The 24,655-nt window shown below is 43.4% G+C and overlaps 1 long non-coding RNA gene across 1 annotated transcript; it reads right to left on the bottom strand.

The window, feature by feature from the left end:
- Positions 1-1,955: 1,955 nt before the first annotated feature.
- Positions 1,956-18,221, bottom strand: LOC129047004 (uncharacterized). Its single transcript, XR_008508929.1, has 2 exons — positions 18,055-18,221; positions 1,956-9,395 (listed from the first exon to the last, which is right to left on the bottom strand). It is a non-coding gene; the product is annotated as an uncharacterized LOC129047004 (long non-coding RNA).
- Positions 18,222-24,655: the final 6,434 nt, after the last annotated feature.

Raw genomic sequence — 24,655 nt, 5'->3', positions numbered from 1 at the left:
GCCCATGTTCTTTGGCTATATTTCTTAATTGCACTAGTTCCTTATTCGAGTTAGCTTTCCACGTCTTTATAGCGGACTCGCCACCATTCCGTCCTTGCTTATATTCTACCGGGAAAGCATTAATTTTCTGTGCCAGCTCCCAATCCCCAGCCTTGGTTGCCTCTATCTTAATAAGACCCCATGGATCCATGTGGATCGTATCAGAATCAGATTCACTGCAAGAGCTCTGGTCCTCTGAGGAGGACTGGGGGGGGGTTGCTATCCGTGACTTGCGCTTTTTTCGTTTAGAAGCGTTTTTCAAAGGTTTCAGTGGCTGGGGGGGGAGACATGGCATGACCTGGCCAGGGGGAGGTGCCACTGGAGCTGGGATGGCAGCACAGCACGCACAGGACCGGGTGGGGGGGGTAGCACCGTGGGGGGTGTCTGGGATTCCGTTCGGGTGGCATTGAGGGTGGGCGGGAGGTTGGGGGGACGCGTGGTGGGGGCAGGGGGGCTGGGCGCGGTGGGGGTGCGGGCATGGGGGGGGTGGGGGTGAGCAGGCAGTGGTACCGGTCTGGGGTGCCGCGGTTACGGGGTGGTGTGGTGGGACTGCACATGTATGAGGTCTCCCAGCTGTGGCAGGCAGGGAGCAGGGGGAGGCGGCGGGGATGGACACGGGCTCAGGACCGGCAGGGGTGTGGCTCGGGGAGCCGTCGGGAGGGGCCGGGCCGGTCGGAGCCGGGGCGGGGGGAGCGGGGGCGGCGGGTGCAGCGACGGGAGGAGTCGAAGTCACCGTGGGGGTGGGAGGGGCGCGGAGCACAGCGGTGGCGAGAACGGGGGCGGGGGGCATTGCAGCAGGAGGGATGGTGGGGGACACCAGCACGGGGGTGGGTGGGTACGCAGCGGAGGGGGGCAGAGCCGACGCCGGGGTGGAGGGGGCGGCCGAGGCAGGAAAAGGGACCCCCCGGGACCGGAAGCAAGGAAGAAGCCGAGCCGGGGGTAGGGGGGATGTGTGGAGTTACAGATAAGACAGGATCCGCGGAGTTAGGCCGCGCAGGTCCCGCAGTAGTGGAGGATGTGGGGGGGGAACCGTGGTGAGCAGCGTAACCTCTGCTTTAGGAGTAACGGAGGCGAGAGGGACTTTAGGACCTAAGGGGTGATGTGAGGTATGCAAGTGACATTCCTCTGAGTTCTTATCAATCTCATTAGTATTTGAAGAGGAAGTGTCTGTTACCTGCAAGATTTTTTCTCTGTTAAAACTTTCAACGGTTTTAGTTATTATATGGAATAAAGGCAAATAATTAGTTACAGAGAAATCCTGGTTTGTTTGGGAGATATATATTGTGTTCCCGATCATATCCCAAAATGAATTTTCAATGACTGCTTTCTTATCAGTATCAGGGTATTGCGAAATAATCCAAGTTACAAATTTTTTAAGGTTAGTTTTTGAGAGCTTGCCTTTAGAAAAGGAGAAGTTGTTAGCAGATAAGATTTCTAAAATAGTTAAATATCTCTCTCTCTCGGTTTTACTTAATGTACTAAAAATTGTACCCATGTTAATGGTTAGCCCTTCCAGCAGAAAAAACGAGAAAAAAAAAAAGGAAAAAAAACTAAAAAAGTTTTAGAGCCTTGAAGTTATGCGCGCAATATTAGCTAATACTTACAGTTCCTGGGGTCCAAGATCTGTGGAAGGGGTCTGCTGACATCCATTCTCCTCTGAACTTTCTCTCGTTCAGATGTAAGTTTTGAGTGTTGAACTGACCCTCCTGGGGATAGGATTTTCTAAAACGAAAAGTCCCTTCACAGAAGGAGCGGCTTCCCGAACAGGCAATCACAGAAAACCCCGGGGGGGCTTTGTTGCTCAGCCGATGGATATCGCCTCTGGGGGGGGTCCGTAGTCGTTGGGCCGCCACTTTAATAAAGCCTCTGATCAGCCTTATTGTTAGCGTTCAAAAAACACATAATCACATAAGCGATTATATGCGGTGCTTTTTATTTAAGAGCTCTGGGAATCGGGGTAGTTTCTACCCAAATCTGATTCCGACCATACATTCGAGGTGAATGTGTTTTATACTCTATCATTACATAACTTTCATGTTAATTATTAAACTTATATTGTTCTATTGTATACACAGATTTCAGCTAAACATAGCCCCCTTTAAATTTCCAACATAGTTTCTCACGATTCTTCTTATGGTTATATAATAATTATATTTAATTACTAAACAATCATCACATCTAACAATTCTATTATCATACTGCTTATGCAGGTGCAGTGATCTGAGAAAACACAAGGCCTAATATTTTCAAAGACTATTTTTAACATTTTCCAAGGCTCCACTATCATTCTCCCCCTTTGAAAGCATTTTCACTTTACTATAGGTGTAAATGTTTTCACTTGATACAGTCCTTTATTCCTCAATTTATACTTGGCGTTCTTCAAATCCATGGTTGATGTGGATGCTATCAGGAACTGGAGAACCAGAAGATGGTGGGGGTGGATATCGTGTCAGTGTCTTTATTATTTTCTGGTTCCAGGACGTTTTCTTCTGTATCTCTCCCTTTAAGATGCTGTACACTAACCAAATTGCTAAGAATACAATTAGTAAGATTATCACACTCCCAATGATAGATTTGATCCATGAACTCACATTCCACCCTAACCCTTTAAAGATTTTTTTTTCCTAACCAGCTTGTAGTCAAGTCCTTTTGCTCTTCTTTTGCTTCATGCTCTATTTGTTTCAACTGATTGATGTCATATTCTACATCTGCAGTTACATTTGGGATGTGGACGCAGCAATGATCAACTTGTCCCTTTAAAAATCCACATACTCCATGCTCTTTCAGGAGTAACAAATCTAAGGCTAATTGATTTTGTAAAGTCATTTTTGTGGTGGCTTGTAATTGTAGGTTTAATTCTTTAAATCCTTCCTGGGTGACTCTTGCCAGTCTATCTACCTGACCTGTAAGTTTGTACAGCATCTCCCTACTCTGATAGTTTGCTATAGGACCAAGTAATGACTCTAGGCCCCACCCAAATTTCACTCCACCAGAGGGTTCTTGCAAAGTGTTATCTGGATTTTTATTGTCTAGAACTTCTCATCTTGCTCTTATCTGCAGAAGTTCATGTTTTCTGTTAAATGGGGACTTTTCCAAATTGGACATGAGGTTGGAAGGCCTAAAGTAATCTCCTTTACTTTCCCATCTACAGGCAGATGTGTTGTTCCAGGTGCCATCGCTTCTTGCCCATACAAATTGTCCTGGACTTCAGACTGTACTCCTGGTACATCCCACAACTACTTTATAATTCACTCTGCCTTGTTTATGTTTGATCCCTCTGCAAGCACAACCAATTTGTAGGGCTATTGCCAGGGGAGGTATCTGTTTTATCTCTGCATCATCAGAAGTGCAGTCATAAGTTTTGTTACATGCCCACCAACTTACTTTGTCTGCCCTCGTTTTGCTACTAGTGGCAGTGTTTGTTACTGCTGGATCTGTTTCATTCTCGGAGCCTTCCCACTTAATACACCAAGGGGTGTTTGCCATATATTGGAATCTTTGAAGAATACTCACAGACCACACACTGTCCCAAGGCTCTCTGTGATCTTTCTGATCCTTGGCCTCACACTTCCATACCAGAGTGGTTTCTGTAACATTTTCTATAACCTTTTTATAGTGTGGTAAATAGCATTGCCATTGTGTGATGCCTCCTGATTCTCCCATAGGGGTTCCTAGTATGCCATCACTTAGAATACAGTCTTTCTGGTCCATGGGTCTCATCCATGTTCATATTTTCTCCCAAGTTTCCTTGATTACTTGCCTCGATTCGGGTACCTGTTTACATGCAATTGTTTTGTTCTTTTGTATTTCAGGTAGTTTTGATGTTATGATTCCCCAATTTACTGGATGTCCTGCTGCCTTTGGTATTGGCAGACAAGCAGTTATTCTACTGGTGTTTTGCATTTTGGCAAAATCTTTGACTAATCTGATCATTACATTCTCAGCCCAAACTGCATTAGAAACCTTTATCACCTGTGTTTCTGCTTGTACCTCTCTCTTCATTCTAGAATGAAGAGTAGTTAGTTGATCATTTTGCATTCCACATCCCAAAGACGTTAATGACCATAACGTTAGCACAATTACTGATAGCATTCTCAAAGTAATTAAACACATCTTATCTGCAGCCTTGTTGGTTCCACAGTTTACACAGTCCGTGATTCAGGATGGATTTTCTTCACTCGGGTGTAATGAATCCAGGGGTCCACGCCGGCTACTTTGACTGCTGTAAAGGTGGTCAGTAGTACCTGATGGGGTCCACTCTACTTTTCTTTCAGCGGTTCTTCATTCCAGTTCTTGATGTACACCTCGTCTCCTGCATGTATGTTATGAACAGGATTCTCGAGAGTCAACGGTCTATTCCACACGAGGATCCTCTGGAGCCGAGCTAAAGTTTTCCCAAGAGACAGAACATAATTATACACTTCCTGCTTTCCTGTGACGTGTACATTAGGGTTAGGCTCAGGAGATTCATATGGTTTCCCATACAATATCTCATAAGGACTGACTGACATCCCACTCCTAGGCTTTATCCGAATCCTCAACAGTGCTATTGGCAAAGCCTGGGGCCACTGCAATTTGGCTTCTTGGCATATTTTACTGATTTGCCTTTTAGTGTCTGATTCATCCTCTCAACCTGTCCACTTGACTGGGGTCTCCATGGTGTGTGGAGGTCCCAAGTTATCCCCAGCAATCTACTTACCTCTCTTACTACTGTAGCTATGAAATGGGGCCCCCTATCTGATGATACCCCTAGGGGCACCCCGAACCTGGGAATAATCTCCTGTACAAACCACTTAACTGTTTCCTTTGCTTGGTTTGTGCAACAGGGAAGGGCTTCTGGCCACCCAGAGAATGTGTCAACCCCCACTAACAGGTATTTGTATCCTCGAGTTCCTGGCAATTCTACAAAATCTACCTGCCAATAGTCTCCTGGCTCTATTCCTATCCGAATTCTTCCTAGCTGTGCCTGTTGCCTAGCCACTGGGTTGTTTTCAATCAGATATCACATTTTGACATTACTGATTTTGCCATTGTTAACATCTGTACTGAAATTAAACTCTGCTTTAGCAATTTTACCAATGCCTCTGCACCCCAATGACGTTCGCTATGTTTAATTTGTAGAACTTCTCTCATTATCAAGGGGGGTACCACTATTTGTCCTTGTGCAGTCACATACCATCCCTCTGAATTCTTTTGTGCATTTAGCAAACGTGCCAGTCTCTCATCTTCTACTGAATATTTTTGTTTTGGAGGCAAATTGAATTGGGATACATTAAGCTTTAAAGGTATCAATGCCATTGTTGTTTGCACCCTTCGAGCAACCTGTCGGGCTGCCCAGTCTGCTTTTCGATTTCCCTCACAGATTTTGGAGTTTCCTGATTGGTGTGCTTTTCAGTGTATAATTGCCACTTGTTCAGGTTTTTGTACTGCTTTTATCAATTGCAGGACTGCATCCTGATGTTTAATGTGCGTACCTCGAGAAGATAGCAATCCTCTTTCTTTCCACAGTGCTCCGTGTACATGCACCACTCCAAAAGCATATTTTGAGTCAGTCCAGATATTTACCTTTTCCCCTTCACTTAATTCTAGTGCCCTGGTTAAAGCAACCAGTTCTGCCTTCTGGGCAGATGCATTTGGTGGTAATGCCTTTGCCTCCACTACTGTACTGACTGTTGTTACCGCATATCCAGCGTATCTGGTTCAGTTTCCCACGAAGCTGCTCCCATCTGTAAACAGCTCCCACTCCGGTTGCTCTAGTGGGACATCTTTCAGGTCTTCTCTTGCTGAATAGGTCTACTCTATTACCTCTACACAGTCATGCTCTAATGGGCCTTCTTCAGCTGTGGTACCTAGGAACAAAGCTGGATTCAAAAGGTTAGTTGTTTTTAATGTGACATCATCCTGCTCAGTCAGGACTATCTGGAATTTCATCATCCTGCTTGGGGATAGCCAATGGCCCCCCTTCTGTTCTAAGACAGTTGTTACCATGTGTGGTACATAGACATCTATGTGTCTTCCCACAGTAAGCTTCCTGGCTTTTTGTATCAGCATCACAGTAGCTGTGACTGCCCGCAGACATGAAGGCCACCCGGCACTTATGTTGTCAAGTTGTTTGGAAAAGTAGCCCACCGGCCTTTTCCAGCTTCCCAGACATTGGGTCAGGACTCCTAGTGCTAGGCGCAGCCTTTCATGTACAAACAGCTGAAAATCTTCAGACAAATCAGGTAACCCTAATGCTGGAGCAGTTGTCAGTGCTTCCTTTAATTTAGGAAGGCTTCTTTCTGTGACTTGCCCCAGGTGAATGGCTGCGTCTTCTGAGCTTCATACAGGAGCTTCACAGTCAGTCCATAGTCCATGATCCACAGGCAACACCATCCTGCCATCCTGAGGAAGACTCGCAGCTCATGTAAATTCTGGGGCTCTGGAATAGCACAAATAGCTTGGATACAGTTAGTACCTAGTTTTTGTTGCCCTTGTGAAATTTCACATCCCAAGTAGATCACAGTCTGTTGGGCAATTTGTGCCTTTCTTCTGGATACTTTATAACCTCCCATTCCCAGTGAATTTAAAATCTCAATGGTTACCTTTATACAGGTTGCTTTTCCTTCTGTAGCTATTAGTATATCATCAACATACTGCAACAACAGGTATTGGTGTCTTGGTACTTGCCCATTTTTGGTCCAAATCTCCAGCTCCTTTGCCAGTTGGTTTCCGAATAGGGTCGGCGAGTTCTTATATCGTGTCTAGGTGAGCTGGGTCTTTCTCCCATTCCCTGGGTTTTCCCACTCACAGGCAAACAGTTTCCTTCTTTCTTTGTCAAGGGGGATGCAGAAAAAGACATCTTTTAAATCAATTACAGTAAACCACTTAGATATCTCCTTTATGGATGTCAGCAATGTGTAAGGATTTGTTACCACTGGATAAATGTCCTTTGTTATTTTATTTATTGCTCTCAAATCCTGCACTAATCTATATTCACCATTTGGTTTCTTTACTGGAAATATTGGTGTATGAAATTCTGATTCACATTCTTCTAAAATTCGGTATTTCAAGAATTTCTCAATAATCTTTACTATTCCTTGCTGTGATTCTGGTTTTATAGCATACTGTTTGACTTGTACAGCCCTCGCCCCTTCCTGTAATTCTACATGCACTGGTTGTGCCAATTTAGATTTCCCTGCTATATCTGTCTCCCATACAGAGGGAATCACTGCATCTTCTACCTCCCTAGGGATAGAGGGAACAGGTTTTTCTTTGATCATTAATATCTGTCCCCTCCTTGAATCAGGTATTTTCATTATAAGCTCTCCATTTTCAAAGGTATCTATTAGAAATTTGACCTCTTTATGTCCTAATTGTATATTTATAACAGGTTCCTTAACTCGTTCTACCGGTTCTATGTCTAGTCAGCTGGTATACTCCCCCAAAACCATCCCCTTGGTAACCTGCCGGAACTGATTGTCCTGGTGAAACTGGTTGTTCAAGTCTGGACATTGTCTCTTCCAATGGCCCTCCCGCTTGCAATACGCACATTGATTTAGGTTTAACCCCTGCATAACTGGTCTCCTACCTTGACCATTCCTGTTATGTCCCCTGAAATTTGGGTTCCCTTTTCCTTGTATTACTGCCAACAGATTCTGCTGCTGCCTTTTACTAGCTTCTCTTTCGCGATTGTAATATACCTTCCAGGCTACCTCAAGTAGCTTATCCAAATTCCTTAGTTCTTCTCCTAATTCTTGCAATTTTCTACGAATATCGTCCTGTGACTGGCCCAAGAATATGAGAGCGAGCTGAACCTTTGCTTGTTCTGTGTCCATTTGGAGATCTGTATATTTTCTTGCTACCTCCTTAAGCCTCTCCAAAATCGCAGCGGGAGATTCCTTCTTTTCCTGCTGAACTTCATATAGTTTAGACCAATTTATAGTTTTGGGCACACCATTCTGAACTCCTATTTGGATCCACTCTCGATATTTCCATAGTCTCCCCATATCGCAAAATAAATTAGGGTCCCAATTTGGATCCTCAATTGGGAAATTCTCATCTAAATTCCCTGTTACGAGTCCGTTTCTGATGTCCTCTCTTACCCTTTCTTTGGCTGCCTTAAGTACCATCTCTTTCTCAGTAGAATCCATCAAAGTATCTAATATTACTTGTATGTCATCCCAGTCAGGATTTTGAGATTTTATAACCATTTTTACTACTCATGCCATTTTATCAGGATTTTCTCTATAAGAAGTTCTGGCTGATTGTTTCCAAATAACTCAATCTGCAGGAGAGAAAGGCACTTTTATAAATACTGGCCCTTCCACTCCTACACTTTGTCGCAAGGGGGCAATTACAGTCCATTTTTGTCTGCCTATGTCTTTTCTATCCATAACTGGGGCAAGGTTAGACCGACTCCTGGTTCTGTGGGCTACTGGGGTTGTTGATTCTCTCTCTCTCCTTTCTACCACAGTTAGGTTTTGCTCATCTTCCGAGGAAGAGGGATCAGGTGACGATGGGAGAGGAGGATAAAGAGGAAAAGGTGTACTAGATGAGACAGGTTCAGGACTAGGTGGGGTAGGAGCAGGCAGTGGGATAGGGACAGATGAAACAGGTGGGATAGGGTTAGGTTCTCTTGTTCCTATTGGAGCTACCTGTAAATCAATATCTGTATATTTTTCCCTGCTCAGGCTTGCTTTCAACGCCAACAACGTTCCTCACAAACCCCACACTTATTGCTTGCAGATGTATTAACCATCATTAATCCACATTCATTCTGCCATTCTGGCTTTCCCCGTAAATAGAAAAACAAATCAACATACGGAACCTCATCCCATTTTCCTTCTTGTTTACAAAACAACATTAACTGCGAAATAGTGTTATATTGCAGAGTACCGTATTTTGGCCATTTTTCACGATTCTCCAAGGCACATTCTGGCCACCATGTATTACAATAATCAATCAACTTAGCTTTAAGTAATTCTTCCCCAAAATTACCCTGTTTCCAATGTGCTAATAAGCACCCCAAAGGAGAACTTTGCGGGATAGAGGTGTTGCCGCCCAAAATCCCTTTAAGTTTCTCCATTCCAAATATACCACAAATTGCCGAACCCGCAACGCTTTCGCGATTGTCTTATGGAACGGCGCCTAGGCTTGTACCACCAGGAATTCCTTTAGCCCAACCAAGAGTAGCTTTCTCTGCGTCTTATTGGCAGGCACCCAAACCAAAGTAAAAAGCACCTTACCTTTCTCCTGGGGACGTTGCAAGCGGCAGAAGCGGTCGCGGCCGATCGAGCTCCCCAAGAATCCCTCACTGCTGGCTGGAGCGTGGTCGAGTTGCAGAACTCGCTTCAGCAGCACCCGCAGGGTCCCATCTGGGGTCGCGAAAATGTTAGTGTTCAAAAAACACATAATCACATAAGCGATTATATGCAGTGCTTTTTATTTAAGAGCTCTGGGAATCAGGATAGTTTCCACCCAAATCTGATTCCAACCATACATTCGAGGTGAAGGTGTTTTATACTCTATCATTACATAACTTTCATGTTAATTATTAAACTTATATTGTTCTATTGTATACACAGATTTCAGCTAAACATAGCCCCCTTTAAATTTCCAACATAGTTTCTCACGATTCTTCTTATGGTTATATAATAATTATATTTAATTACTAAACAATCATCACATCTAACAATTCTATCTTTTATCATACTGCTTACGCAGGTGCAGTGATCTGAGAAAACACAAGGCCTAATATTTTCAAAGACTATTTTTAACATTTTCCAGGGCTCCACTATCATTTTCATAAAGCAGAGCAATAGGGCTCAGGAGCTCAGTCCCTGAGTAGGGACTGGGTGCCCGAAGCTAGCTTGCTCATGCCAACGCCGCGGGGCTACCATCTAGCAAGCATGGTGATTATCAGCTCTATAGTGATTAGCAAGCTCTCAGGATTTCAGCTTTGCTTGCTAGGTAGTGGTGCCCCGGGCTTGAGGCTGCAGCAGACGGAGAGAGAGAGGAGAAGGAGAAGGCGCAGGCTGTTCCACGGAGATGGCTTTATTTGGGGAGATCCGTGAAGGGTCTCTGCTCTTCTTCTTCCCCAACTAATGGGGTAAAGTATGCTTCTTTTATAGGGTTGGAAAGGATCCAAGCTTGACCAATGGTAAGGGGTTAACATAACATTGCCTTATAGGGTTACAGAGATAGGTTAAGGGTGGAGGACAGGGAAACAGGAATTTTCTTTTGCTGTGTCAGCATTCCTATTGTTCATATTCTCCATGGTGCTTTTCCCAAACTTATGGGGTTTACTACAGTGCTGGGGGAAAAAGTACAGTTTCATGGTCTGATTTTTCAGTGCGATTCATCTCAAAGAGACCCTCTCTTAATCATAGAGTGGATTTTTTGTCTTACAGGTCTCCAAAGACAATTCTCACTGATTTGGAAATGGCAGCACAAATTATCATAAAAGGGAGAACAAGTTTGCTGACAATGTCAGGCAGGGATTTTTCCACAATCTATTTACCTCTGAAAAAAGATTATTTTGACAGGGCGATGCTAAAATCAAAAGATTTGTTAATTGCGTTGTTAGGCTTTCCAGGTGTTTGCACGATTCACTTTCCAGGTGACACACTGCTGAAATCAAAATTTTGTTTCCGGGAAAAACCAAGAGTAAGTGAGGAACCATTGGACAGGATAACAGGATTCACTGATGGTTCAGGGAAAACTCACAAATCAGTAATCACGTGGCAGGATTCAATCAGAGGGGAATGGGATTCAGACATAAAAATAGTCCAAGGTTCACCACAAATTGTGGAATTGGCAGCAGTGGTCAAGGTCTTTCAATTGTTCCAGCAACCTCTCAATCTGATCACAGATTCAGAATATGTTGCAAATGTGGTCAAACAATTGGAAGGTTCACTTTTGAAAGAAACAAGCAATGACATTTTATATTCATACTTATCATGTATGAAAACACTGCTGGAAAACAGGGAACATAAATATTTCATTACTCACATCAGAGCACACTCGTACCTCCCAGGATTTTTAGCAGAAGGGAATGCCCAGGCAGACAAGTTAACCATGCCCATTTCTCAGACTTTACCGGATATTTTTGAGCAGGCAAGGTTGAACCATGCATTTTTTCATCAAAATGCAGAGGCGCTGGTGGAATCCTTTTGCATCTCAAAAAGCCAGGCGAGGGAAATAATTAGTGCTTGCCCAGACTGTCAGCTTGTGCAGCCACCTGCATCCACAGGAGCAGTCAATCCAAGAGGATTGCAAAACCTCCAGCTGTGGCAAGCTGATGTCACAAAATATCCATCTTTTGGGAAGCTTAAAAATATCCACGTTTCAGTTGATACGTTCTCAGGAGCAATTTTCGCATCATTACACACAGGAGAAACTGCACAACGTGCCTGTCGACACTTTTTGCAAGCATTTGCATCATTGGGGGTGCCTCAAGAAATAAAAACATACAATGGTCCAACATATACAGGGAAGGTGCTTGACAAATTTCTGAAAAAGTGGGGTGTCAGACATACATTCAGTATTCCCCACACTCCCACAGGTCAAGCAATCATTGAAAGAACACATCACACCCTGAAATCCTTTTTGGATAAACAAAAAAGGGGGGAGCCAGAGACAATGCCTCACATGAGGTTGAACAAGGCATTGGATGTGTTGAATTTTCTCAACAGCTCCTTTTCAGAACCCAATCCACCAATTCTCAGGCATTTTTCCAACAGTACCCAGGCAAAACTAAGGGACAATCCTTTAGTTTTGATCAGAAATCCAGAAACAGGACAGATTGAAGGTCCTTTCAAGCTAATCACGTGGAGCAAGGGTTTCGCTTGTATTTCCACAGGGCGAGGACCGAAGTGGGTGTCAGTAAGACACGTGAAGCCCTACCAGACTTGGACACAGGAAGACACGGATCCCGGAACCCAAGAAGCGAGCACGCAGACAGAGGGAGAAGACAAGACCGTGGCCATCACCTCGAACAGCACATAAAGGGTTCAAGGACTTGAGGTTTTTCTCAGGGGCTTGGGTGTCACGGCATGACAAAGCTTCTCACAAGGGGTGAAGCCATGAGCTTGAAATTCGATCAGGTACTGCTCATGTGCCTCATTCTTCCATCTCTTGCCTTAGGCAATGGAGCAGATTTGCCCATGGTCCAGCCAAAACAAAATGTTTGGGAAGCTTTGGCCAATGCAGCAGGTTTAGACAGCATCTGCTTGACACATTCAAGGCCAGGGAGACCATTCTCAACATGTCTGGTGGGTTTGCCAGTGAATGAATGGCCAATTCCAAAAAATAGTCCTACAAAGATTTCACAGGTCATTTTGAATCCTGTGAATGAGTGGCGTCTTTGGACACAGTTCCTCCCTGTGGCTCCTTTTGAACCTGAGGAACTGGAAATTCTTGGATCAACAAAAATGAATTTTTGTATAAAATTCGAACTTTCGGAGGTGACACAAACAGAAAATAAGACAATCGATGTCACTCCAAATCATCCTTTTTATAGAAATGCATCTGCTTGGTGCAAATACACCAAGATGACAGCCAAAGCATCACTCCAGGTTCCAGCACAATTACCGCAGGGAATCTTTTTCATTTGTGGGGACAGAATTTGGCCTGGTATCCCTGCAAATGTCAAAGGTGGTCCATGCAGCATTGGGAGGATTTCATTGCTAACACCCGATTTGAGAATTTTGAAAGAACAAACACATAAGGAGAAAAGATCAGTGGAACAATACAGTCCAAATTGTGATGATGATGTACACACATGGGACAAGGCTCGGAGAATTGCAGTTGCAATTTTCTCTCCACAGGCAGCATCAGGGGTGGCCTTGACTCAATTGGATCATATGGGTTGCTGGCTGAGCAAGCATGCTCGGGCTGTTTCTCTTACACTGAGTGAAATGTTAACAGACATCAACAGTGTAAGACAAGCAACTCTCCAAAACAGAGCAGCAATTGACTATCTGCTGCTGGCACATGGACACGGGTGTGAAGAATTTGAAGGGATGTGCTGCATGAACATGTCAGATCATTCAAAATCAATTCGTGAAAACATCAAAAAGTTACAAGAAAGCATTAACAAACTTGGGGAGGTCACTGGATCCTGGATGTATGATGTGGTTGGATTTTTTAACCTTTCACCATTGTGGAAGGGACTTTTAAAGGTAGGTTGTTACATTTTTATAGGGCTTGTAGTTCTTCTGCTCATTTTACCATGCATCTTTGTGTGCATGTGGCGGCCCTTGGACAAAGTTGCAAAAGAGGTGGTTTTGGTGCAAACAGAAGGGGGAGATGTGGGAACCCAGAACATCCCTCTGGCTGTCCAGGATGGCCAAAACCTCTGCCAGGGGGCTCAGAAGCCCTGGCACAAAGCCCAAAACACCTGTGGTTTTGATTATGACCCGTGGAGCAAATTACCAACCTTATATGAAGATCAGCAAGCCACAATAGTTTAAGTAGAATATTAGTGAAGTTATCACGGGGTGGAAAAGTAGATTTTAGGGTTTTTGGTATGGGGGTTCAGGAGGCAAGATGGAGGGAACTGAGTATGTCCAGCCTTTCTCCTTCTTCTTGGCCTCCATCTTCTGCTGTGATGTTGGCACTTTTAGATTGGTTTAGAGTAGAAGCTCACTGTCTAACATAGGTGATAGGTATTGGAAAGTAATTGTAAACATTGTATACATAGTTTTTAGTATAAAGACATAACACCGCCCTGGGGGCAGGCAGTGTGCCTGGAACTGTCCTGCTGGACGGACCTCAGCAGGGCAGGAGAAAATTTTTTGTAGATAAGACGCAATAAACAACCTTGAGACCGAGAACTGAACAGCTCCGACTCATTCTTCAAGCGCTCGGGCTGGGAAAAGAGACTTTTAACAATCTTGGGGTCGCAGCGACCCAGAAAGACCCCGAGATGACTGTATAGATAACATATATAGTTATTGGCTTTTGCATTTATGTATTAACTTTTGATTTGCAAGTTATTATTGATCACAAGAATCCTGATATAGTACAATTTGTGATTACTTTTAACTGCTTTTGATATAGTATAATCTGTCAGTTTATGTATGCACCGTATCGCTTTTATAAATAGTAGTATAATATGTATTATCTTAGACCCTAGCATCCTAGCATAATAGAGACTGTGGGATGTTAAATTGCTTTTTCATGTGACTAGCTCAGAAAATGGTATAAAATAATTAGGTGATTTCGCATATTCAGGGACTATCTTATCTGAAAGACAAGATAACATAAACAGAAACCAGAGCACTGAAAAAAGAAGCATTTATTGACCCTCATTATCAGGAAATGAAAATACAACAGGATGGAACCACAAAAAGAAATAAAATATATTAGTTTAATCTACAAGATGGCATGAAGACAAGTCAAAGGTTTGTGAAAAATGTCTATTATGTGATTGGCTTTTCGCAAATATTAAAATGAATGTTATATGTGTTATGGTAGAAAGTTATGCTGTATTGATTTTCTTAAGTAGTGTGTTAAACATAGTTTTAGGTTATAACATAATGTTAAAATAGAAACTATGCTAAATAAGATACTTTTTACTAGCTCAAGAAAGAGATGAGATAATCAAGACATTCTTCGCACAGAGATAACAGTAATAAGACCCTAAAATCCCAAAGAGAAAGAATTATTACCTCCTTATTGTGAAGAACTAGTCTCCTTGCAGACTCCATGGAGTCTGACCATGATTTACAAGATGAAGGGGGGGGAAGTTGACAATAACCAAATAAATCCCTAGTTTGAAAGGAATGTATGCATCATGTATGAGATATATGAATATGCAACAGGCTATTGCTTTTAAGGGTTAATCCTTTGTTAGCAAGCCATGCTTTTTCTTAGAAAGCATCTGAACATTAGTATTCTTTGCTTTTATTGTCCTTTATTGTCAAAATTGCTCTAATTTGTATTACTATTTTTATAACCATTTTATTACTATTAAACTTTTAAAATTTTAAAAACTAGTGATTGGCGTATTTCACAATTTGGTGCCATGACTCGGATTTAACACCTCGTTGCCAGCGCTCTAGGGGATTCTGAGTGGGGAAGGCACGCCCTGCCCAGTTTGGCAGCCTCATTCTGTTTCTCCAGGGTGGCCAACAGATGCTGGTTGCAGCTGGTGGACAAAAAGAGACAATATAACAAAGAAAAGGGGAAAAAGCTCCCTAAAACCACGGTAATTGGCCCCCTAAGACTAGTAGTGCACACGAAGAACCCGGAAAGAAAAAAAGGATTGGTAAGTACTTTTCAGGGGGGCAGGTACGGGGGAATGAATGTGTGTGAATGAGAGGTGGGCTGCTTATCACAGACTTGCTACCTGAGTGCAGAGTCTCCCATGCTGCGTTTTTTACTTTTCATGAGAAAAACGGCCAGTAAAGATACAAAGTGAGTGATAAAAGGAGTGAGCGAATCCCCCGGGGTTACTGGGACTGGGTCTCAGGAAGGGGTTGGATGCCTCAGAGGAAGGGAGCAGCAGAGTTTCCTAGCCCAATCCACTAGGAAACAGGACAAAAGAGAGGGGCCCCTAAAAATTCTGCTAGGTTGAGGGATGAGAATGCCCGAGAGCATCCAGGGTTGAGCAAAATTCTGCCGGATTGAGGATATGCCCAACAGCATCTGGAGTTGGACAACACAGCTGGGTTGAGGGATATCCAAGAGTACTGGAGCTGGCCAGTAACATCTGAAATTGTAACAGGTGATTTGAAAGTAAAAGGTACCTTATTGTTGTCTTGTTGTGTGTGAGAGTGAGTCACACACAAAATCAGCCTCAGCTTCTCAGGTGGATGGGAAGGGGGGGGACTGTGGAAAAAGGTGTAAGTGACCCACAAACAAGCCATTGTTCCCCCGGGTGGGTGGGGGCTGTGGCATAAGGTGTAGGTGACCTGCAAACAGGCCATTGTTCTCCCAGGCATGTGGAGGGGGCTGTGGCTTAAGAGTGTGAGTGATACGCAGACAGCCTCACAGGTGAACTGGCACCAGAGGCAACCAGAGTCAGGGACCTTCCAGGAGGCCCAGTGATACTGAAACCAGGAGGCCAACCCCAAGGCAAGGGGGGCCACAGGGACCCGCGATTCTCTGGCAACAGGGGTCTGCTTTGGGTCCTGAGGGTGTGAAAGAATGTGTGGAAGTGAATGAGAAGCAAAAGTGAGTGCATGTAGACAAATGAAAGTATATGAAATGTAGATTGTTTATTTTAAGCTTCATTAAATCTCCTTGGAGGGAGGTGTATTGTATTGAAGAGTAGTGTGTGAAAAAGTGTTTGTTATTTTTTCATGTGTGTGTAGTCGAAAGAAAGTGGTATTCAGGTTGCTAGTGAAAGTGAGAAACAGAGGCAGGGGATGAACAGATAAGGTCTGGAAAAATGGGTCAGAAAACCAGTAAGTTCGATACAGGAAAGAAAAAAGGGGGAATAAAAGCGTACTAGCAGAGATACCCCAAAATAGCCCTTTGGGAGTTATGTTACTTAACAGAGATACAACTCCTTGCAAAAGGAGAAAATATAGGGTATGCAGTAGTTGATGGGAAAAACATGCAAACTATGGAAAAAGGGAAATTAAACTAGTAAGCACAAACTTGTGAATTATATACTCTAAAAAGAGCACTAGAATATTTTTCACAAAAGAAAGGAATTATATATACTGATTCAAAGTATGCCTTTGGAGTAGTACATACCTTTAGAAAAATTTGGAAAGAAAGAGGATTACTTAATTCAAGAGGAAAGGGATTAGTATGATGTTGCAGTGTGATTTCCTGTTTCACCTATCCCAACCTCTCAGGTGTGCCAACCTTTCCCCTCCCCCTTTTGCCCTCCTGCTAAGAGCTGTCCATCAATCTTAACATTCCAGCAAGGGCGTCGTGTGGTTGGCAGAAGTTCAAAAGATGCCCCTGAGGTCCGGGCTCATTGGCCTGTCCAAGCATCTATATCCCTTGAGCCTTCCCCTCCTCCCACCTGGTTGGCTCACCTGTCCCTTCCCCTCCCCCTGTCCCCGGGGCTTAAAAGCAGACGAGACCATGCAGCTGGGGTTCTACTGGGAGCTGTTTCAGAGGTCTACCATCCTAAAATAAAACTCTGGATTAAGACTCTATGATAGAATCCGCTCCTTTCTCTTCACTGTCGCCTAAACCTTTTCTACCAGAGGTAAACTGAGTTCCGACTTTGCCTGGATTTGTTCCGAGTGCCCAGCTGCAGCATCCAGCCGGCCAAAGGTATCTCTGGGGTAAAACGCCAAAGCTGCTGCCTTTGGTTCAGCAGCAAGGGTCAGATGCGGCCAGGCACGACACACCCGGAAACATCGGGATTAATATTTTATAGTACGAGATACTTATTTTAAAGGTTTTAGAGGCATTAAAATTACCTCAAAGAGATAGCTATAGTACATATTAAGGGACACCAAAAGGGAAAGACCCCAGAAATAAGATGAAATAATTTGGCAAATCAAGAAGCTAAAGATGTAGCAGAAAATGGAGCTGAAAGTGTTAATATTAACTCCAAATGAGGAAAAAATAGAATTAAGCAAGATAGGAAGAGACCAAGATGAATTTAGGAAATGGAAACTTCCTGATGGAAAGCAATTACTTAATAAAATGCTTACTAGGAAAATATTAGAGGACGTGCATCAGAAAACCCACTGGGGTACCCAGGCTTTGTGTGATCATTTTTAAAAGAAACTATGGGTATTGAGATTTTTAGATTAGCAAAACAAGTCACTGAAAGATGTGTAACTTGCCAAAAGATAAATAAAAAAAGGTGATGGAAAAAACAACATTAGGAGGTCGTGAGTTAGCTCATCGACCATTTCAAAGTATCCAAGTAGAAGTTTGGATTTGTCAGGTTCTGGATTTATTTGTAAAAAAACATTTAATCCAGAAGAAAAAGAATATGCCGCATGCTGGGTGGGAGATCATAACAAAATAACATCATTAAAATATCAAAAACCCCTGAGAGAAAGCAATAGAAGAAAAAAGGGTGAAAGAAAAGGGCTGGGAACAAGAGATTACCTCCTCCGTTCCTGCCATTTTCCCCACCCGTTCACGGCTGCACCATGCGTCCCTGGCTCCAGTCTTGGTGCTTGCGGCTACACCACTCGATCCAGCCCCTGTGCCGGCTCTGGCCCCGCCGGTGAGTTTGTTTACCCTGGTCCCAGCTGCCTGGCTCGCGGCCGCTCCGCCGGCCATGCCGGGGGGGGGTGGGGTGGGGGGGGTGGGGCGTCCGTACTGCCGCATGGTCTGTGGACACCGCGCCGACCGCACTGGGGCGGGTGGGCCCGTCTGTCCTGGCCGTCCCATCCCCAGCTGGCTGCTGGCTGCGCTGGGTCCCGCCGCTGCTGGCGGGGCCACCCGCCTCCTTGTCCCTGCCGGGAGCGGCTGGATCAGCCGCCATTAGCCATGTGCAGACTATCCACACTCCGGCTCGGTCTCCACTGGAAGATCCCCCTCTGGCGGTTCCAGCAGCAGACCCCGCATACACCTTGGAGGACTAAGCCTCAGCGTGGATCCCTCCCCTCAACCCCCTTCCTCCGACGCTAAGGGAAAAACCAGCAGGTCCCCCCAGGAGATTAGAAAATGCCAATGGCAAGTACTGATTGGGGTCAAAAGGATGAGGAGGGGAGGAAACACATGAATAATTATCGTAATTTCATAATCAAGGGAATAAATGAGGCGGCATATCGAAGGTGAAATGCAAACAAAGGCTTTTAAGGGACAGCTTTTAAGAGAGAAAGAAGAAACTCCAACTGAATAGTTAGACAGACTTAGGACATTATAAGAGAAATTGCACTAATCGAGTAAAAGATCTAAAAATTTTCCAAGATGTGAAAAACGCCAAGCACTTGTTTTTAAAATTTTAAAAGTTTAATAGTAATAAAATGGTTATTAAAATAGTAATACAATTAGAGTAATAATAATTTGGACAATTTGAATTAGGACAATATGAGACAATAAAGACAAAGAGTTACGGACGTCCGGTTACCTTTTTCTGGGCAGCACGCCTGAAAAAGGACACCCCTTAACAAAGGATTAACCCTTAAAAACAATAGCCTGTTGCATATTCATACACTTCATACATGATGCATAAATCCCATTCAAATACAGGATTCTGTCTGGTCATCGTCAACTTCTTCCTCCAAATCCTAACAGGGTCTTTGAGGCAGGAAGAAGTTCGTTTCTGTTTCTTCTGATAAGAGGGCCATAAATTCTTCTCTGAAAGATTTAGGTGTCCTGTGGCTGCTATCTTGCTGCGAGTCCTTTCTTTTTAAAAAAGTATCCTACATAGCATCGTTTCTATTTTAACAATTTTTATAGCCTAAACTATATTTAACACAGTACTTAAGAAAACTAATACAGCATTACTTTCTAACACAACACATATAATATTCATTTTAATATTTGCGAAAAGCCAATCATAAAATACATGCATTTTTCACACCCTTAAAAGCAATAGCCCGTTGCATATTCATACATCTCATATATGATGCATAAATTCCATTCAAAGGATTCTGTGTGGACAATGTCAACCTCTTCCTCTTATTACTGACTTACTGATGGCATCTTCAGGGCTGAATGAGGCGGAAAGAAAGTAGTTTCTTCTGATAATGGAACAATAATTTCTTTTTCTCTGAAAGATTTAGGTGTCCTTTGACTGCTATCTGGTGCGAGTACCTCATTCCTTTCTTTAAAAAAATATCCCACATACATAGTTCCTATTTTAACTACAAAAGTTACATTTTAACTACAAAACTATATTTACCATACTATTAAAATGCTAATACAGCACTACTAATCAATACAACATAATACATATAGTAAATATCTGTGTAGACCCATATAATATGCACTTTTCACACGAGAAATGGGCACAGAAGAGGGATAGAGAAGTCATAGGCTCTATATTTTAGAAGATGGATACCATCTAGAGTCTGTGATAACTTAAAAAGTAAGTCCCCAAGAAGAACAATTAGAATTTGTGGTAGACACAGGGGCAGAAAGAACCTGCCTGTTAAATATTCCAAAAGGTTACAGTGTAAGCAAAGGCACTGTAAAAGTAACAGGAGCAAAAGGAGAGAGTTTCACAGTTCCTGTCATTAAAGATGTAGTAATTAAGGGAGAAACTCGAATTTAGATAGGGGATGTATTATTAGTCCCTGGGGCAGGTAGCAACCTATTAGGAAGAGACTTACAAGTAAAACTAGGAATAGGAGTTATACCAGAAGGGAAAATGACAACTAGAGTTTTAAAACTTGGCCAAGAGGATGAGGAAAAAAATTAACAAGGAAGTTTTAGCTAAGAAAGGAAATAGAGGAGGATTAGATATTGACCCCATAAGGGTCAGAATTGAGAGAGAATTCTCCCATACGTGTATGTCAGTACCCCATATCTTTAGAATGACAGGAAAGTTTGAAGCCAGTAATAAAAGGACTTATAAAAGATGAGACATTAGAACTTTATATGTCTTCTCATAATACCCCTATTCTCCCAGTACAGAAGGCAAATAGAAACTATCTTTTATTATCCAGAGAAACTGAAGTTGAGGTTAAAAAGGCTATTATATAACTTTTGAATTTTCTCAGGGGAAAAAAGGATTAAGGGTATCAAAAAGGGAAATCCTAAAACGACTCGGATTATTGGGATATTGCAGATTATAGATTGACGGGTTCACACAAGCAATAAAATTTTTATAAGGAAAATTAACAAAGGAAAATGTTGTTAAAGTAGAGAAATTGAAAAATCTAACCTAAGTACCAGCTTTAAGCTTACCGTCATTAGAAAAACCCTTTTCATTTATACATAAATGTAGAAAATGGAGTAGCTCATAAAATTTTAATTCAGGAGTGAGGAGGAGTAAAGAGACTAGTAGCTTATTTATTAAAGATATTGGACCCAGTAAGCCACAGCTGGCCAGTGTGTATTCAAGCTATAACAGATACTGCAATCCTAGAAAAAGAAAGTTGTAAGCTTACTTTGGGAAGTAAACTAGTTGTGTGTACACCTCGTACAGTCCGAGATGTGTGGAATCAAAGAAAAGACAAAAAAATAGGGGAAAGAAAAGAAAGTGAGAAGAAAGAAGTTGAAGAAGGGGGAGGGGTGGTTAGCAGACTCTGGGATGTTGGAATGCAGAGTGATGATGTCTTGGTGCTGGAGGAGGACAAGAGTTTGAATGCAGTTTCTGCATGAAGACCAGGGAAGTGTCTTAACACATGGTTGTTAGGAGGTTGCTCAATGCTGAACTGGGCTCCAGAGAAGGTTTGACAGAATGGACTCTCCCTGAAGAGAAAAAGAAGATATGTTAACTGTTATAAATGATCAAATTGTGAACCAAAATTATCAAAAATTTACCAAAGATTTATTAATCTGTCTGCGAGACCGAAGTTCGGTCTTCGAAACCACCACAGCCAAAAAGACAGCGTCGAGCCCAGGATCGGCGCTGGGTGAACCTGGATCTGACCTCCCGAGTGTCAGAGTCTCCCCTGTTCATGCTTGCGGCTTCGCAAAGCAAGGTTTTGTACAGTTTATTCTGACTGAGGCAAAGATGACTGAATTTTCTTTGTGTCTCTTCACATGCATCGCTATTGCTTTCCATGTGCAGAGGTGGACAAAAGCCTCGTCCAGGTGTGCCTTCGTTGTCAATCAGCTCTGGAGAAGCTGTGTATTCAGATGTATCAGGATGGCACCGCTGACTATCTTGATAGATGCAATCGGCAAGGCAATAATCACTTTTGGGTGGCCCCGACAACTCAGGAAACCAGCATCATCGCCCTGGAAGCTGCTATTCATACTCATACGTTAAAGCATCGATGGTTATCTTAACGTGTGTCCCAGGAACGAGTTGAATCTAAATAAGACAGCTGCTCCTGGCCAGGGTAGTCAAAAGACATGGTTTGGATTTCACAATATTTTATACCATACATTAATAGCATGAACTATCCCTACCATATATTACATTAACTAAGGGTTATCAAGGCTAGAAAGTGTTTAGCTGCTCTCGTATGAACGGCGGGGTCTCAGGAGCTGGATGGCTCAGTAGCGGAGGTGCCGGGGGTGGTTCCCAGCCTGCTGGGGTCCCGAGTCCAGGATGGCAGCCTCAGCCCTGACAAGTGGATCGAGAGAGAGAAGAGAGAGAGAGAGAGGGGGCGAAAGGGAGCCGAACCACGCACCCAGCGTCCCCATGCCTGTGGCTGTCTCAGAGTTCCCCCCCCCCGCCACCGCCCCAGATCTGCCCTGGCTGGAGCTGCTCCAATAAAGATTAGATCAAGGCAGAGATAGCTGTCATGGTTTGACACTGGCACAATGTCAGTGCCCCCATAAAGATACCCTCTCCCTGGTAGCTGCTGTGAGATGTGCCCAGGAATAAGCAAAGCAGGCTCCTACTTAGGGAAGAAAGAAAACAAAACTTTATTAACTACACTACAACTGCAGATAAAAAGGAACACACACAGGGAAAATGAAAACCTTACAAATACATTTCCTCCTCCCCCCACCAAATTTCCAATGCAATACATCTATTCCTCAAATCACCAACTCTTAGTCCAGCACCACTCTTCAATCAATCAATCTTCAGTTCATCAAGAGGAGAGGAGTCCTTCTTGTACCATGGGCTTCCCCTGGAAACACAGCTGAAGCCTCGTGTGTTTCCGTGTCACTTGTGGCACCGCCCGGAGTACATCTGCCGTCGTGACCTCTTCCTTCCATATCCAGTGCTCTCACCACTGAACACGGACCAGAGCTGCTTCTAGGGTTGTCTTTTTAAGGATGCTCTGTCCCGATCCAAAAAAGGCACAGTCTCTCCTTTGGGACACCTGTCCCCACAATCTCTCCTTTGGGACACCTGTCCCCCCCCTATTTTTTCACCCCCTGGGGCCGAGGGGCACCAACACTGAACCCTCTTGGTTCTGTGGCCATTGCCTCCCCCTAGAATGCAGTCTCTGTGTCACAAGGAACATGGTTCTGTCCATGGCTGTACAAAAAGAGTCCAGCAAAAGCCACTCCGTCATCTCTTCCCACTAGGATTCTTCTCTACTCTTCCACTATTTCTCACTCGCCCAGACCTCTCTCATACTTGCACATTCTTTCCTCATCTTCCATTCTATCTTCTAGGAGAGGTCAATGATCTGTAAAGTTTTCATTGTCTGAAAAGGGGTTAAAAGCTCCTACAAGCGGCCGGCTGCACCCTTCCTTCTTCTCCTTCCCAGCCGTGCTGCCGGCACAGGCCCATGTTTATCAAGTTTCAAGGTTACAGTCCCAGGCACCGGCTCTCTTTCTCTCTCTCTCTCTGTGTCTCTCAGGGGGGGCTGCCCGATGGCTCCCGGTGTCTCTCTTTCTCTCTTCCACCCTTCCACCCCCGGGCTCAGGCCTACCTCTCCCGGCCACATGGCTTTTCCCCTCCCCCTGCCCAGCCAGCAGCTGGGCCAGGGGAGAGACCCGAACTCTTTCCCGCCGGAAACCCAAGAGGAGGCTCCCAGGGGAGAGCCCTGCTTTTAACCCCGTGTTCTCAGAGGCGGGTCCATGTCCTAATGGCCAGGTTAAATGCCAATATTAAAGTCTGAATATCCATTGGCCAAAACACAGCATCCCAAAAAACACATTTCCTGTCAAACCACCACACTCTCCAAACCTCACAAAGTAGTTTATTTTTGTAGAGTAAAGTGTTTTTTTAAATTTTATTTTATTTTTGCTGTTAAAAAGAAGAAGCTGTTGTTCTGAGGAATTGAGGAATGTATCTGTAAGGCTAAAACAGTTAACTGTTGCCCAAAAAAAAAAGTAAAAAGCAATAGATGTGATTCATTTGTGTTAAAATCAGCCTGACCTTTCTTGTTTAACTAATTGTAGCTCACAGAAAGAAGAATTTGCCTCTGTAGCTATTAGCACAGCTGGATACAAGAAGAAGAGGCTGCTGTTGAGAAAACTTTTAGCTAAACCCAGAAAGTTTTGAAAAAAAAGGCTAATGGTAAAAGTTAATGCAGTATTGTCTTTCTTTTATTACTGTGCTATTAAGAAGTCCTTTCCAGGTACTACTGAAGCAGCAATATGAACCACAGAAAGAGGGTGAATTCATGCCAGCAAAATCAAAGGACTTGTGAAGGAACATGAAGAATGGACTATCACATCTAAACTGGGTGATACCAAATTCACTTTCAGACAGGGACTGGGTGGTAATGGTTTGGGAAAACCCAAATGATCCAAGAAATCTACAAAGAATAACACCTAATTAAGAAATAAGGCAAAGCTTACATCACTGGTTTCAAGCACTGCCTGAATAAACCCTGAGACCCCTCCAACATCTCCTTGGGGAGGAATACTTCAGACAGAAGGATTTAGACTGTTTTGATCAAAGAGTTCTTGTATTCTGACCTTAGCCTGTGACTTGTACAGGGAAGAGGGAATTACCATTTCCATCAGTGCCATAAGGTAAACTTTATTTGATTCATCCCAATACTGGACATGCTAGCTGGGTTATAAGTAAATGCTTGAATTGTGAGAATAATTAGTATTGTAGTTCACAAAATTTATGCTTTTGTTGCAAGAACTGTCGAAGTAATAACTTTGTTTTGTGGATGGGAATTATTAGTGCCTGTTGAATGAGATACCTGAAGAATGGTGGGAAACC

This window comes from Molothrus ater, chromosome W, assembly GCF_012460135.2.
Source record: "Molothrus ater isolate BHLD 08-10-18 breed brown headed cowbird chromosome W, BPBGC_Mater_1.1, whole genome shotgun sequence".
In the NCBI taxonomy this organism is placed as follows: domain Eukaryota; kingdom Metazoa; phylum Chordata; class Aves; order Passeriformes; family Icteridae; genus Molothrus; species Molothrus ater.
This window is presented reverse-complemented; position numbering and strand designations above follow the sequence as displayed.